This window comes from Rhinatrema bivittatum, chromosome 4 (assembly GCF_901001135.1).
Source record: "Rhinatrema bivittatum chromosome 4, aRhiBiv1.1, whole genome shotgun sequence".
NCBI classification, from domain to species: domain Eukaryota; kingdom Metazoa; phylum Chordata; class Amphibia; order Gymnophiona; family Rhinatrematidae; genus Rhinatrema; species Rhinatrema bivittatum.
In genome coordinates, this window is record NC_042618.1 from 21,394,751 (window position 1) to 21,411,919 (window position 17,169).

Sequence of the window (17,169 nt, forward strand, 5' to 3'; positions counted from 1 at the left end):
GTGCATTCGTTTTTGCCGAATTGGAAAATTGCAACGAAATTGTCCAATTCGGCATGTTTCAGGGAGCCCGAAAAAAATCAGGATTTTCCCGTTTTTTCGCAAAAATTCATTTTTCCGATTAGTGCGCACTAACGGGAGTCAGTGCGCGCTATCTCCCCGTTAGTGCGCGCTAACTCCCATTACTGCGCACTAACAAAAACTAACAAAAAGTAACAAAATCTAACGGGTTTTGTTAGCACGCACTAACGGGGAGTTAGCGCGCCCTAAAGGAGAGTTAGCGCACACTAACTAAAAATCGATTTTTCACGAAAAAAAAGACCTGAACCGAAAAAAACTACATTTTCCAAGGCGGCCGAAAAACGAAGAACGACACGAACACAAAAAATGATGCACATCTCTATTAATTAATCTCTGACCCATTTCAAAACTGGTTTGGAAGAAGAGATTAATATTGTCTCCATGTTGTGGTTTTGAACTAAAAAACCATCTAAGTGCTCGGTAAACCCGGGCGTAAAGCTTTTTTACAAGGCAGACCTGATAGAGACCTTTTAGCTCATTACTTCCCTGTGTGCTGCGGACGTGATGGATAACTTGCCTGTGTATCTTAATTCTACCACTTAGTCAATACGCGATCCATATCTCATTACAGCTTTATACACTAGCATTCCCCGGCAAGCGTAACACTATCTATCTATCTGTGTATCTATCTATTTATCTATTTATTTATCTATCTATCTATCTATCTATCTGTATATCTATTAGAGATGTGATTGGCTGAACCTTTCGGTTTGGCCTTCGTTATCTGCCCACCATGGGAAATTTTGTTTTCCTGCGGTTCGGACTGATTTTATTTCGGCTGCCCCAAAAACAAAACACGAAACCCGCCCCAACCCTTCCAATTTAATTAATTACAACCCCCACCCTCCCGACCCCCCAAACTTGCCACAAGTCCCTGGTGGTCCAGTGGGGGTCCTGGGAGCGATCTCCTACTCTCGGGCCGTCGGCTGCCAGTAATCAAAATGGCGCCGATGGCCCATTTGCCCTTACCTTCATTAAAAACTACTCATCGTTGACAGTCCCTCTAACTGCTATGACCAAGAAGGGAGCTAACCCTGCCAATTGGTCTCCTGAAGGCCATCTCACCTTTATAACACTCAAGGAGGCTTTCAAAAAAAGCCGTGTCTCCGCCACTCTGACCCACACCGTCCTTTCATCCTGGAGGTCGACGCATCTGGACGTAGGTGTGGGGGCGGTCCTCAGTCAGTACAAGCGAATCCAATGTACTCCATCCTTGCTCCTTCTTTTCAAGGTGGTTCTCTCCTGCCAAGAGAAACTATGGGATAGGAGACAAGGAGCTCCCCGTGATCAAAACTGGCTTTTGAAGAGTGGTTGTCCTTGGCTAGAAGGCGCTCAACACCAAATAGTAGTATATACCGACCATAAAAATCTAGAATATCTTCGACATGCTCAACGACTCAACCATCGTCAGGCAAGATGGTCCCTATTTTTCAAACAGATTTGACTTTCTTCTAAAATAGTGTCCTGGAGAAAGAACACCTGGGCTGATGCCTTCTCACGCTCCTTCTCACCTCAGGACGCATCAGACGAACTCCGTCATATCATCGATCCCACTAGAGTGGTTCTTGCAGCCACCCTCATGGTACCTGCATGTTCACTCACATAACTCTAAGTAACATAAGAAATTGCCATGCTGGGTCAGACCAAGGGTCCATCAAGCCCAGCATCCGGTTTCCAACAGAGGCCAAACCAGGCCATAAGAACCTGGCAATTACCCAAACACCAAGAAGATCCCATGTCACTGATGCCAAGTAATAGCAGAGGCTGTTCCCTAAGGGGCGGATTTTTAAGAGCCCTGCTCGCCTAAATCCGCCTAAATCCGGGCGGATTTAGGCGAGCAGGGCCTGCGCGCCGGTGCGCCTATTTACATAGGCCTACCGCGCGCGCCGCAGAGCCCTGGGACTCGCGTAAGTCCCGGGGTTTTCCTGAGGGGGGCGTGTCGGGTCTGGGGCGGGCCCGATCTGCACAGCGTTTTCAGGGCGTGTCGGGAGCGTTTCGGGGGCGGGCCCGGGAGCGTGGTTACGGCCCGGGGCGGTCCGGGCGTGGCCGCGCCCGTCCGGACCTGCCCCCGGTCGCGTCCCGGCGCGCTAGCGGCCCGCTGGCACGCGGGGATTAACGTCTCCCTCCGGGAGGCGTAAATCCCCCGACAAAGGTAAGGGGGGGGTTTAGACAGGGCCGGGGTGGGTGGGTTAGGTAGGGGAAAGGGAGGGAAGGTGAGGGAGGGCAAAAGAAAGTTCCGTCCGAGGCCGCTCCGAGTTTCGGAGCGGCCTCGGAGGGAACGGGGGGTAGGCTGCGCGGCCTCGCGCGCGCCGGGCTATACGGAATCGATAGCCTTGCGCGCGCCGATCCAGGATTTTAGCAGATACACGCGGCTACGCGCGTATCTACTAAAATCCCGCGTACTTTTGCTTTGCGCTGATGCGCCAGCAAAAGTACGCCAAATCGCGCGGTTTGAAAAATCTACCCCTAAGTCAACTTGATTAATAGCCATTAAGGGACTTCTCCTCCAAGAACTTATCCAAACCTTTTTTGAACCCAGCTACACTAACTGCCCTAAACCACATCTCTGGCAACAAAATTCCAGAGCTTTATTGTGCATTGAGTGAAAAAGAATTTTCTCCGATTAGTCTTAATGTGCTACTTGCTAACTCATGGAGTGCCCCCTAGTCCTCTTATGCTCACACCTACTCTCACATGCTCACACACATGGAATGCTCTCTCACACACACTATCACTTCTCTTTTCAACCTCTGGGCCTCTGAATTAAAAAGAAAACGCTTTTGCTTACACTGATCAGGGGGGGATCCAGGCTGGGTTGCCTGTTGTGATCCTGGAAGTGGCCCTTCATGAGGACTGAAAGGCCCAGTGCTGGGAGGGATAAGGGGTGGAGGAGCGGGTGGGAAAAGGGTTATTTGTTTTTGTTGTTGCTAAGCATAACAGTGGCCTAGGAGCAGACAGCACTGTGAGACCTTCAGCTGGGGGGTGAGGCAGCGGAGCAGGAGATCTGCTGGCTGCCTCCTTCTGGCAGAGGAAGAGACAATGGCAGAGAAGCATGGGGAAGCTGCAACAGTGCTTCCAGCCTCCGCGGGTGAAGCAGGGGAAGGGGCAACCTGAGGAGAGTAGGGAGCAGGACCCATGCCCATGCGGCCGTGATGCTGGTTAGAAAGGAAAGCGGGAAGCAGGTAGTGCTGCCGCCACTAACACAATAATGAAAAGGGGAAGACCACGGCAAGCATAGGTGGAGTTTGCAGTTCTCAAAAACCTGCAACTGTGTGGCTGGTGTTGGTCGCAGAGGCCCTGTGAGCATGAGGGCTGTTGTGACCGACACTAACCCACGTGATTGGGCGGATCAGCCCAACAGGGCATGCCCGAAGCCTTGATAGGCCAATCTGGCCCTGGGGCAAAGTGAGAAAGATGCCGCAGGGGCACTTTGAGAGGGGAATTTTTTTGCTTTCTCAAAATTCTGCCACGTGAGGCGATCGCCTCACCTTGCCTCATTTTAGAACCGCCCCTGGTCACACACACAGGCCCTCTCTCATACTCACATATATGCTGTCACATATACAGGCTCTTGCACTCACTCATATATATGCTGTCACATACACAGTCTCTCTCTCTCTCTTGATCTCATACAGGCTCTCATATACACACAGGCTCTCTTACATAAATACGCAGGCTCTCACACACCAAACACACATACACACATGCAGGCTCTCTCTCTCTCACTTACATAAACATGCAAACTATCTCTCTCACTCACATACATGTTCAAGCTCTCTCATATACACGCAGATGCTCTCTCTCTCTCATATACACATTCAGGCTCTCCCAAGCACATGCAGACTCTCTCTCTCAAATACACTGTTGCGTTTGTGCCTGTTCTCGCCCTTGCTCCACCCTCTCTACCTTTGTGGCGACTCCCTTCGGGTCTGACAGACAGATGCTGGCCGCGGCTTCTCCTTGCCACGTCTCCCCGGAATCCCCGGGCTGGCCTGACGCTGCAGATCCACCATGTTCCTGATGACGTAAGGGTGCGTGCGCGCTCCAGAGTTTGTACCGGCATGGGCGCGAACCTCGGGGGCGTCCTCCCGTAGTGATGTCATCCGCTTCCAACTTAAAAGGTCTTTGTTTGCTACTACGAATCGAGTTAGCAAGGGGAATCTTTCTCTGCTGCTCTGCCTCCACAAATTTACCAAGTGGTACCCGCTCCTGGGGGGCCCCGCTCTCTCTTCTTGATTTCAGATTGCTAAGACGAGATCCGGTACTTGCTCCTCGAGGGCCTACGTCCCTGAATGCTCAGAAGACTCCTTACTGCCTGGAAGTGATCGCAGACGTGAACACTGTGAGCTCTATTACACATAGATGGTACTCGCTCCATGAGGGCCTATGTTCCTAATCTCTGAAGACTCCCTTCTGTCTAAGACGTTATCGTAGGTATGGAGATCGTGAGTTATTATTGCAGATTGCAGATAGGAACTGGCACTCGCTCCACGAGGGCCCAAGTTCCTAAAACCCTTCACAGACTCTCTTCTATCTCAGAAGCTATTGCATACCTATATCTTTTGAATTACTATTACAGATTGCAGATAGGAACCAGTACTCGCTCCACGAGGGCCTATGTTCCTAAAACCCTCCAAAGACTCTGCTATTCCAGAAGCCATCTCATACACAGATAATGTGAGTTCTTATTCCAGACTGCATATAGGAACCAGTACTCGCCTACGGCTCCTGTTCCTGAATAAACTGAAGACTCTCTTTGCATAGGAGCCATTACAGATATCTACAATTGTGAGTGTATTATCTACTACTGGTTATGTATCCAGCATACCCTGTCTACTCACTACCTATAGTCTCTCTCTACAGCTCAGCAACCCAGAGATCGCAATTCCAGTATCTGAGGGACTTCAGCCCTGCCGGGCACATCAGCTCACTACTGCCACCTCTGGTGGTTCTACTTCCTGTCTAATAAAGAACTATCTGTGTTTGTCTCCATACTCCAGCCTAGCTAGTGGTTCCTCTCAGGATATCCTCCTGGGGGCGCTGTCATCTGCCCAAGGATTCACCAATTTTCATTAAGTGTTTATTCCTTACACTACTAGAGCGGTATCATACAGATTGTCCACTCTGTGGGAGCCAACCCACAACAGATCATTAACTCCGCCTACGGAGTATTACAAATTGCTAGCTCCTCCCCTTGGGGGAGCAGCATTGAACAGATTGCTAACTCCTCCCTTCTTGAGGAGTAGATCTATAACAGATTGCTAACTCCACCCCCCTGGCGGGTGGATCGCTAACATACACATATCTAATCTCTCATACACACAAACACACATTCTCTATCTCCCCTTTTCTTCTGGGTCTTGTCTAAGATCCTACAGATGGCCAGCTGCTGCTCACTGCCAGAGGAGAGATGGTTGGATACCACAATAGCAGCGCTTATGGGAGGGAGGCACATGCTCCACAGGCCTTTCTTTGGGCCACGATGAGATGGGCTCCACGACAGGTTCACTGAGCCAGTCTTCGGGCCACAACAGGTGGGTTTCGTCACAGTCCAGCAGGCCTTTCTTCTGATCTTGGTGAGATGGGTTCCACCTCAGCCCCGCCAAATCTTTCTTCTGGGTCATGGCAATTCCTCTTCTTTGGCCACATCTGGGATGCTGAGGAATCACATGACTAGAGATTGGCCCACCGTGGGATGCCCAATCCCCCGATATTTCACAAAAAACCCACCACTATGATGTAAATGCTTAATATTATTCTAAAACAACATCACATTCACAGGAAACCTCTATTTTTTTGGGTGAATGAAGACCTCATATAAAACACCGAGTGTTATTCTGATGTAACACTCGATTATTAACTGTGTGGATACAACGTGATTGCCACTACAGAAAAGTCAATTTTTCATGACTCTATTACTTTATATAATCATTGGTCTCCATCCACACATTTTTTTAGGAAATGTTGATCTTAAATTTTTTTTAATTTTTAACGTCTGTTAAAGTTCATTAGAGTCAAAAAAGGAAACACATCGTTTCTTTTGCAAAAGCGAATAAACGCTGTAGGAGCTGTTTAGATATCCTGCCCGACATGGCTCGTGTTTCGATTACTTCATCAGGGGCGTCCACTATATTTTGTTGATTACCTATAATGAAAAATAATGTTTGCTTACTAATACAAATATAGTTTGTTATGCAATGCTTAGAACAGATTCTTACATAGGCTCCAGTTGTTCTTGTCACCATGCGCAATCATTCATCAGTGTTTCCAACTAAGATCCTCCATTTTGTTATATCAGGTTTTTAAACTTGCTGATGAATACAGCTACAGCCAATCCCCAGCCTCGGAATGCCGCTGACTCCACCAATGACAGACCAAAGCAAATTAGTTCAAATCAATGTCATCCAATCTATGGATTTATTCATACCATTCGGTACCTGTGAAGCCAATGTGAAAATCCATTTCTGCTCACAAAAATTTAATTGACTTTGAAGATTGCTTCCCCATTCCGAACTTTGAAGTTGATCTAAAATTGTCCATTTTAACTGATCGAAGTTATACTGGTTTTGAATGCAGTGTCTAACCATAGGCGCCTCAACATTCCCCGTGTGTATCCGACTTCTGTGCTCCCTCAGGCGTACTTTGATTTGTTTACTAGTGCGCCCTACATAAATAGAGGGGCAAGGACATTGTATTAAATAGACTACATTAACAGATTTACAATTCGTAACTCTTTTCTTTTATATCGTTCCCCCATGGTGGGATGTTTCCAGACTTCACCTGTGATAGCTAAAGCACACATATCACACCTGCCGCATATCACATTTCACCGTGGTTTAAACACATCGATGAGCTACTGTTCTTTTGGGCATCTGATGAACACACATTGAAGCATTTTTTAGAATGGGTTAGCACCATTGGTCCTTTTTTGAAATTTACCCATCAATACAGTTTGCGACAAATTGTTTTTTTGGACATGGTGATCAGTAAATGAGATAATAAACTGCACACGACTATACATCAGAAACCAATGGAGCACAATAACCTTTTGAGATATCACAGCTTTCACCCCACAGCCTTCAAAAATGGCTTACCTGTTAGCCAATTTTTTAGAATTTGTAGATTATGCTCTACTAATGAGGAATTCAAACTCCAAGCACAGAGTGTTTGTGAAGATGCCGACGCCAATCACACAATATGACAGCACTCTATCTTAGATACCGATTTGAGAAATACACGAATCTATACAAAGTTATCTACAAGAGTCTATAGGTTTAATAAGTTTTACTGCCAGAAATATGAAAGCCTATGAAATAAAGAAAAATAGGCTGAAAAACAGCTAATAGCGATGTAAAACAAAAACAAAAGTGATGAGGCTAGAAAATGTAACCGGTATGACCTTCGCCTGCAGCTTCTGTTGGGGTTGGGGTTGGGGAGAGAGGCAGGGGAAAGGAAAGAAGTCATCCTGGAGAGGGAAAAATGATGCTGGTGGGGGAGAGAGAGAGGTAATTAGTTGGCGGGGGGGGGGGGGGGTAGTGGAAGAGGGCCAATGTGCATTATATGCATTATTCCTTCCCTCCCCTCCCACCGCTAATTGACAGAAATCGGATGATGTTTCCCACCCCCAGTGGGAGGAGGGGGAGATTGCACATCCCTAAGCCAACCCTCTCTCACCATGCCTCGAAACTTTAGATTTCCAGTCACCTTGTGATTGTCATGGATTAGCTAGGGAGGAGGGCCCATGCACACAGACTAGATAGGCCATAGTATATTTTTCTATTTCTGCCATTACGTTTCTATGATTCTCTTCTCTCAGACACACATGCTCACATAGTAAAATAGTAAATGGCAGCAGATAAACAACCAAAATGATCCATCCAGTCTGCCCAGCAAGATTGGTAGAGTTGTAACTGGCACTGTGTGCGGGTACCCTAAGAATAATGAGGCCCTATCCCAGCCGTAAAAGCAAGTGATGGCCAGACCTTCCCCTCTCAACTTTATTCATTCTTTCTTTCTTGCGGTGCACATGTTCATTCTCACACTCTCTTTTAGACTCACACGTGCTCCCTTAACTCTCTCATCCCTCTCATCCTCCAAACACATTCTCTTTCTCTCTCACTCACACACTCTTTCTCTCACTCACACTTCTCTCCCACTGTCTCTTCCACACACATATGTCCCCTCATGCAGGTCTAACTTAGCCGAATAAGTTATCCAGTTAAGGCTGAATATCGCTACTTAGCCAGAGGTAGCGCAGCTCCGATCTGCCCATTGCCCACCCATCTTATATCTGGCTAACTAGACAGGACTTATCTGGCTATCTGCCAGTTGAGCATTAGCCCCAGTGTCATTTGTTATTACTTTTTCATGACTGTTGTCAGAATCTTCTCAATAAAAAAAGAAAAAAAGTTATGTTCCATCTGGAGTCTGGTGTTTGAAATACCCCAGACCAAGTCAGGGGGCTGGGCAGTAGAAGTTTGTGAGGCCAGCAGGCCCTGTCGGGAGGTAAGAGGGTCGGCAGGAACAGTTTTTCAGCTCTGAGGGCTGTATTGGGAGGGAGTGGCAGCTCTTATTTAGGGTCATTGTAAAGGAGTGGTGGCACCCCTTAGTGTATGGTGCCCTGTGCAGCCTCACAGGTCGCACACTCCAAAAGATGGCCCTGCAATCACCTCACCCCTCCTCCGGTGCCTTCCTTCCATGGATCCACCTTTAACTGCACTCACATATGGGGCGTTGTGGGTCACGTGGCAGAGTCCGGAGCAAGGCTTAGGAAGCATAAGAAGAGAAGTATATGGGGATTCACCATCTTGCCTCTTCTCTGTGAATCCCCATGCAGCCACCCATTTGATGGCAGCAGGGTGGCTTCAGTGAGATAGGAGACGCTTTGCTTTGTATGTTGCAGCTTGTTGGGGTGGGGTAGCCAAGCCAGTTATGCAGTAAGTGCTGTTGAGAAGCAGATCATGTCTTGTGAGTCCACTATGACCAAGAAGAGAGTAGCCAGGAAGCATCCTCAGTATGGACTGGTGGTACAAAGTAGGAAAGGCAACGTGGCAGTGTTGGAGGGAGTCACAGCATCACTAACTGGTCCAGTAGGCTAATGGTGGTATGAAGGGATGACTTCAGGAGAAAACTAGATGGGTGGTCAAACCTGCCCTTAAACAGATGGCCTAGCCAGTCCCATGGTGGACTGGAAGGAAAGGTGCATTATGACATTGGTTTGGTTCAGGTACTCTTGATGGGATTTTGTTGTACGCATTGTAATGAAACTATGGATCTATCTTTCATATCCCTAAATTGGGCAGACACAGGGTTGGGAGCCAGACATCTCAGCATATGCCACCTTAATTTTGATCATGGCCAGTGAGAGAAGAGAAGACGTGGGGTACAACCATATAGCAACTTCCTGGAGATGGGATAGTATCTGAACCCTCCCATTGAAAAGATAGTTTGTTCTTGATCTTCATCCCCTTTTCAGTACAGGTTGACAATTTGCAAAGGCCTCGTCTGCACTGTCAATCCTACCTTCATGCAGATAAGTGAATGCTGGTGCTATGGTGCACTAAAATGCCTTGTTACTCTTAGAAAAATGTTTACGTTAAATACACATGGAATGAAATGAAATATCTTGGCACTATAGCTTTTTTTTATTGCATAATCAGGGAATTAGATGCATATCATACAGCAGACAAGCAATGGAATATTATTTATTTATTTATTTTTATATACCGACAGTCGTGAACATCTCATCGGTTAACAAAAACCCGAACGCAGCAACAGGCTTTACAAAAAACTAGGAACTTGCAAATGTGAAATAAAAGCTAAAGGGGGAAGGAACTAATAGCTAAACGTGGGGGAATGGGAAGCTTATTTAGAGGACATAACAAGTTTATACAGAGAGCATAAATTTAAGAGGCAAGTGGATGACCTGAATAATAATTTACACAAAGAAAAAGGCAAGTGGAAGACCTGAATAACAATTTACAAAAGAAGTAGCTTATGTACATTGGAGGCTACAAATCACATACAACGTGTATCTCTTATGGCGTGATAGGATAGATACCGGCAATATCGTTGAAGCAGGCGAGAATACATATGTGAGGACTGGAAAATTTGAGTCTATATTAGGAGTTGAGAGATATTGTCGACAGACAAATAGAAGGAGGAGCAGCAAGGTAGCGGGGAGCAATTTCCAATTTGTACTCTGTATTGTCTATCGCAAAGGTAAGATTGAAACCAGCGGAGTGCGGTGCCGGATATGCCAATTTCTTTAAGGCGTCCTATTAAAATGTTGTGGCTGACTGTATCAAATGCAGAAGAAATGTTTAGAGGACCAAGATGTGCGATTGGCCTTTGTCGAGGCCTTTAAGTATGTGGTCAGTAAGAGATATAAGGAGGGTTTCGATGCTGTGGTGTTTGCGAAAACCGCATTGTGAAGGGAGGAGAATGTTGTGTTCGTCTAGATAGTCTGTAAGTTGTCAATTAATTGTTTTTTCTAATATTTTTCAATAAAGGGTAGGTTTGATATGGGGCGAAAGTTGGCCAGCTCGGAGGGGTCAAGAATGGGGTTTACTATGGCTTATTTGGGTTGGTTTGAGACATTGCCAAGAGAGATAGATCTGCTAATGATGTTCGATAAGGGTTTGGCGATGATGTTGGGGTTTGTAAGGAGGGCTTTTGTAGGGATGATGTCAGAGGGGTGTAATGAGGGTTTAATTTTCTTTAGGATAGATTCTATTTCTACTGATGAGATGGTCTCGAGTGCATTAAGTCTAGCAGTGGTGTTGCTAGAATGGGTTTTCATGGGAGTAGATGGAGAGGGGAAGCGTGACATAATTTTGTCTATTTTCTTGTGGAAAAATAGGGCAAGGTCTTCACATTTGGCCTTGTCATCTGTATCCGGGGTGGTGGAAGGGTTGGTTTTTGTTAAGTTTGTTACAAATTCAAAAAGGGCTCGGGAATTGAATTGGAGATGGTGGATTCTTTGGGCATAGAAACCCCTTTTAGTTTTGTCAATTGCTTCTCGATAGGTGTGGAGGTAGGATCTAAACTTAGCCAATTGAGTGGGGGAGGGGTCCTTACGCCAGCTTTTTTCTAGCTTTCTAAGATTATGTTTCATGGTTTTCAGCTTGGGCGAGTACCATGGTTGTTTTTCTATTTGATGGGTCAATTTCTCACGATTGTGCGGGGCATAGATTATTGGCAACAGTGCTGGTAAGCTGAGTCCAAGAGGAGAGAGCCGTGTCAGAGTCTGTTAAATCAAGTTTGCTGAGTTCGTTAGAGAGGGCTGTTATGAGGTCCTCTCTTTTGCAAGGTCTTTTGAAGTGGATGGTTTTTTTGGTGCATGTAGGAGTGATGGTATTTTCTATGGTGCAAGTGGTTTCGATATGGAAATGGTCAGCCCAGGGGATGGGTATGCAAGTCGGCGGGTCTGGTCAGATGAGGGAGTTGGTGAATATAAGATCAAGGGTGTGGCTTGCCTTATGGGTAGGGTGGGAGATTATATGTTTGAAACCTAGGGCATTAAGTGAAGCTAGGAGGGAATAGCAGGAGGATGATATTTATTTATTTATTTGCAGTTTTTATATACCAACATTTGTTTAGTAACCTCACATCGGTTCACAATTAACAGAAACATTGCAGCTGTGCTAACTAGAACACACATCATTTATTTATTTATTTATTTATTTATTTATTTTTCTATACTGACATTCGATTTGGTATATCACATCGGTTTACATCTAACAGTATGTCTAAGGCGAACCTTGTAATGACATAGTACATTATAACAGCTTAACTGAGAACTGGTTATGTTACAATAACGGTTTTATACAATTATAACATGCTTGAATGGCATAACTTAATATGGCATATATAAAAAGGTTTAAAAACATATGTAACAGTGCTTTACAATAAACATTTACAATAAACTTTACAATAAACTTGTTAACGAACATATGCAACAGTGCTTTACAATAAACTTGTTAACCGGGGGGGGGGGGGGGGGGGGGGTGGAGGGGAGGGAACAGTGGAACAATGGAAGGGAAAAATAAAATAGTGGTACAAAGCAAATTGTTATCTCACTGAACTTATAAGTCTATAAATAAATAGCATGAATTTTATAAAACACAATTGGAAAAGAGAAAAGCTGGGCATGAAAGAGAGAAATAGGATAGAAGTCTTATATCCAATTGATATACAATCGATATGAATAGTTGCCAACAAAAAGTTAGGTGTGGTGAGAAAGAAAAAGGGGATGTACACTTAAGTAAATTAGTGGGCAAGGCTGTAGGAGTGAGGGAGAGAGGGAGAGATATAGGTACAGCGACAACATGGAGATTGAAATCTCCAAGGATAATTGCTTGCGCATGTATGTCAATATTTTTGGTGATATATTCTATCAAAGGTGATGGGTTATTGTCAAGAAGCCCTGGTGGGGTGTATACTAGGCAAATTTGTAGATTGGAAGATTTAAATAGACTGATTTCCAGTTTGTGAGGTGGGGAGATTGGTTGCAGTGTTAGATTAAATACCTTTTTTGATGTAAGAAGGAGACCTCCTCCTCTTTTTTTGGGTCTGGGAATAGTGAAAATATCGTATGATTCTGATGGGAATTGGTTTAGTAGAATGGAGTCAGAATCCTTTAGCCATGTTTTGGTGATTGCGCAGATGTCAGGGCTATCATCGAGGAGTATATCATTGAGAAGAGCTGTTTTTTTGACAATAGACTGCACATTGAGGAGGATTGTTTATGTTGTAAAGCCAATTAGTTGGGTGAGGGGGGTGATCATGATGGGGAGGAGAGTTCTCTGGAGTTCAAAGGAGAATTTGGGAAGGGGAGCCCGAACCATGTGAGCGTAATGCTTGAGAGTGGGAATGGTGTAAGTGCGCATAGTTGTTGCGTGGAAGCAAGTTGGGCGTTAATGCTATCTAGTGGGTGATGAGTAAACAGAGTTTGTTGGAAAGGAGGAGGGAGAGTTTGTTGGAAAGGAGGAGGGAGGGTGGTAGGATAGTCCAAAAGAGGACAGGTGATGGTTTATGGTGTTTAGAGGATGAGACAGGTTAGAAGATGACCAGTATAGAAGAGCTTACAGGGGGAAGAGAGGGTCAATGTTGGAAGGGGAATAGGCACTGAAGGGGCTTTCGTGGAAAAGGCCCAAGGAGTTTTCAGTGGGGTGAATAGAGTGGATACAGTACCAAGGGGTGCAGCACAAAGGGGCACACTAAGGGGGTCCCTTAGTTGTGCTCCTTCTGCGTGAGACGCCCAGCGCGAGACACTGGAGGCCTGCCAACCGGCTAAGTAGGCCTGCAGCATCCTTGATGATGATGTCAACTGTGGGTGGTCCCAGGGAGGCATCAGCGTTGGTCGGCCAATCGAGCGAAGGAATGAGGTAGGCCGAAGCCTCTGCCTCGATTTGGGTTTGGCTCAGACCCCGACAGGTCTCCCATGCTGGGTGCGTCGAGCCGGGATGCGAGGGTTGGAGACGCTTCGAAACGGATGCGGCAGCGAAAGGGGTGAGCTGGAGGCCTGCCTACAGGCTAAGTAGGCCCTGCAGCGTCCTTGATGATGTCGTCCCTAGAATGATGTCATCATCTAGAATGATGGTGGAATCTCCATCACGAGATGATTTTTAGAGCAGATTCAACCAGAGTCGTAACTAGGCATTTTAGTGCCCTCTGCCCCCACACTGATCCAGATCTTCTTCCAGTCTGATCCCCCCCCTTCAAACCTGGATGGTAGAAAGAGAGCTGCACTCTTCCTGGCTTTTCATGCACTGCTGGCCCATACTTGCATTTTTGTCATTTTTCCACCCCCAATGGGTTTTGTGTCCTAGGCCACCGCTCCTCTTGCCCATCCCTAGTTATAGCCCTGGGTTAGATGCATATCTATCTGGGATGCTATAGCTACAGGGGTGCTAGATGGATGATTTGCCATCCGTATTGGGAGTCAGCACTCTGGAAAAGGAGCTTGGTTTCCCTGTGGACAATACATTGAAATCCTCAGATTGGGCTGTGGCAGTGGTCAAATACAATGTCAGAAATAATATGAAAAGGAATGGAGAAAAGAAAAGAAAATATCATATTGCCTCTGAATCGATCCACGGTGCGACTTCATCTTGGTCACTGTGTGCATTTCTGGTCGTCCCATCTCAAACAAGACATAGCGAAACCAGAAAAGTTGCAGAGGAGGGGCTGGGATGGCTCTCCTATGATGAGAGACTACACAGGTCAAGGCTCTATAGCTCTGAAGAGAGACAGCTGAGAGAGGACAGGGTGGAATTTCATAAAACCATGAGTAGGGTAGAACAGTTAAATAAAAGACGGTTATTGATCCTTGCAAAAACTACTAAAACTGAGGGATGTTCCCTGAAACTAGCAGCCAGCAGTTTTACAATAAATTGTAAAAAGTACATTTTTACTCAGCACACTGACAAGCTGTGCGATATATTGCAAGAATCTGTGGTCAAAGCAACTAGCATGGCGGGGCTTTAAAAGAGATTTGAACAAGTTCCTGGAGGAAAAGTCCATAAAACATTATTATCCAGGTAGAGTAGGGAAAGCCCATAGCTATCCTTGGGAGTGAGTAACAAGAAACAGATCTACTTTTGGAGACCTGCCGGGGGTACCCGCAACCCGGCCTGGCTGCTGTCAGGGTCAGGGTGCTGGGCTGGACGGACCTTGGCCTGACCCAGCAGTGCAAGGCTTATGCTGTTGTTGTTCTAGGAAAACCAAATGTTCTTCACAGCTCCCAGGCTGGAGTTAATTTGCTCTGTCTTGGTTAACATGTTCTGTTTTGCTTGTCATCTATCAGGACTCTGTGGGGAACAGAGAAGCAAATATCCTTCTAATTTCTATTTCACGTCGTCCTTTGCTCATGACAAATCCAATTTTTTGCTTTTCAGTCCATGCAGCATGGAAAGCAAAACTGACATCCCGAGTCTTAAGTACTTAATTGGTCTTGTTTGTTGACATTTTCCTCCCATGGAAGAAAAGTTTAAAAATTCAGTTGCAGTAAAATATTGAGTAACAGAAATCTAGTATAAGCAGTTCATATTCTTCCTTTATAAAAAAAAAAAAAATTAACTGATATATAAATATATCAGAATGTCGTTCTCAGTGCTTAGCTGAAGGTATTCAATTTTGTGTTTGTAACATGCTATGATAGTTGCAAACTGGAGCCTTCCAGGACTGGATGAGCAAGGTCATGTGGTCATACTGTAAACCTTGTATATGACACAGTAATTGTTGACATATAAAGACCCCATAGCCCACTAAGTCTATCCAGTTGCTCCTGTCCACTGTTTCCACAAACCTCACTCAGTCTTCGGTCAGAGCTGGATTTAAATTTTACATACTCTTAGGTGCAGGATCTTCAGTGCCTCTTTCTCCCATCTATTGCTCTCCTCTTGTAAGAGGGAGTTTGCTGGAGGGGAGGGGGATCCTGGACTTAAAAAATGCTGATTTTAAAACGGGGGAGTACATGAAGTAGATGCATGTGGGGTGGGAGGTTCTTGGTATACTAGAAGATCAGTGGGCTAAATTAAGGGGCTCCACTAGGAGCTACAAATCTTATTCAGGCCGATACAGTAAAAGTCGCGGGAGAGCAGGCGAGCACGGCGCGCGCCCAGGCCACTCTCCTGTGCGCGCGATTCAGTAAAAAAAATATTAAAATTAGGGCCCGCGGTAAAAAGAGGCACTAGGAACACTAGCGCGTCCCTAGCGCCTCTTTTTTGACAGGAGCGGCGGCTGTCAGTGAGTTTGACAGCCGACACTCAATTTTGCCGGCGTCGGTTCTCAAACCCGCTGACAGCCACGGGTTCGGAAACCGGACGCCGGCAAAATTGAGCATCTGGTTTTCAACCCGAGAGCCGCGGGTTGATTTAAATTTTTTTGTTTTAAATTTTTAATTATTTTTAACTTTTGGGACCTCCAACTTAATATCGCCATGATATTACGTCAGAGGGTGTACAGAAAAGCAGTTTTTACTGCTTTTCTGTACACTTTCCCGGTGCCGAGAGAAATTAACACCTACCTTTGGGTAGGCGCTAATTTCTGAAAGTAAACTGTGCGGCTTGGCTGCACATTTTGCTTTCTGAATCGCGCGGGCATAACTAATAGGGCCATTAACATGCATTTGCATGTTGCGGGCGCTATTTGTTTCGTGGGGGTTGGACGCGCGTTTTCGACACGCTATTACCCCTTACTGAATAAGGGGTAACGCGCATCGAAAATGTGCGTCCAAACGCGGGTTAACAGTGCACTCCACCGGAGCGCACTGTACTGTATCGGCCTGTACGTTAGGTAGTAAAGAGGCAAAGGAGATGGCTGAAAAAGCAAAAGGCGAGAAACTTAACATTCAAAAGGCACACTAGATCTCAGAAAGAAGAGTACAGGAAAGGCTGAAGGAAGTAGGGAAGATAGCCAGGACTGCAAAGCATGATGAGTGAAAGAAAAAATTACTAGTGCTGTAGAGTAAGGGTTCCCTTTCTATGGCCTGAAGGCCACATCTGGTCCATTTTAGCCCATCAAACTTTCCATACCTATGGCCAAACTGTCATAGGAAAATATGGGGAGGGAGGTTCTAGAAGCCAAATTTAGGTTCTTAGGTAGAAAGTTGAAATCCAGAACCTCCAGGGTAGAATTCTCTGAAATGCTCCCTGTTACATGCGCAGGTCACTAGAGGCAGGCAGAGCTCCGGAGTCTCAATGCATGGATGAGACGATGGTGCAAGGAAGAGGGATTCAGTTTTGTAAGAAACTGGGAAACCTTTTGTGGAAGGGGGAGTCTTTTTCAAAGGGATGGGCTCCACCTTAACCAGAGTGGAACCAGACTGCTGGTGCTAGCCTTTAAAAAAGAGGTATTTATTTATTTAATTTCTTTTACTATACCGATGCTCAAGACTAGGTCTTATCGTACCGGTTTACAATGTAACTGAGGGGAAACCAATTAACATCAAGGTAGAAAGTAAAGTTACATTAAACAGGTAGAGTAACTTTTAAACTAAATCAGAGGAAAGCAGACAGTCGCTCAGCAGCGCATGGTTCAGAGAGAGGTATCTTCAAAGGATACTAATGATGCATTAGAATTAGGGCA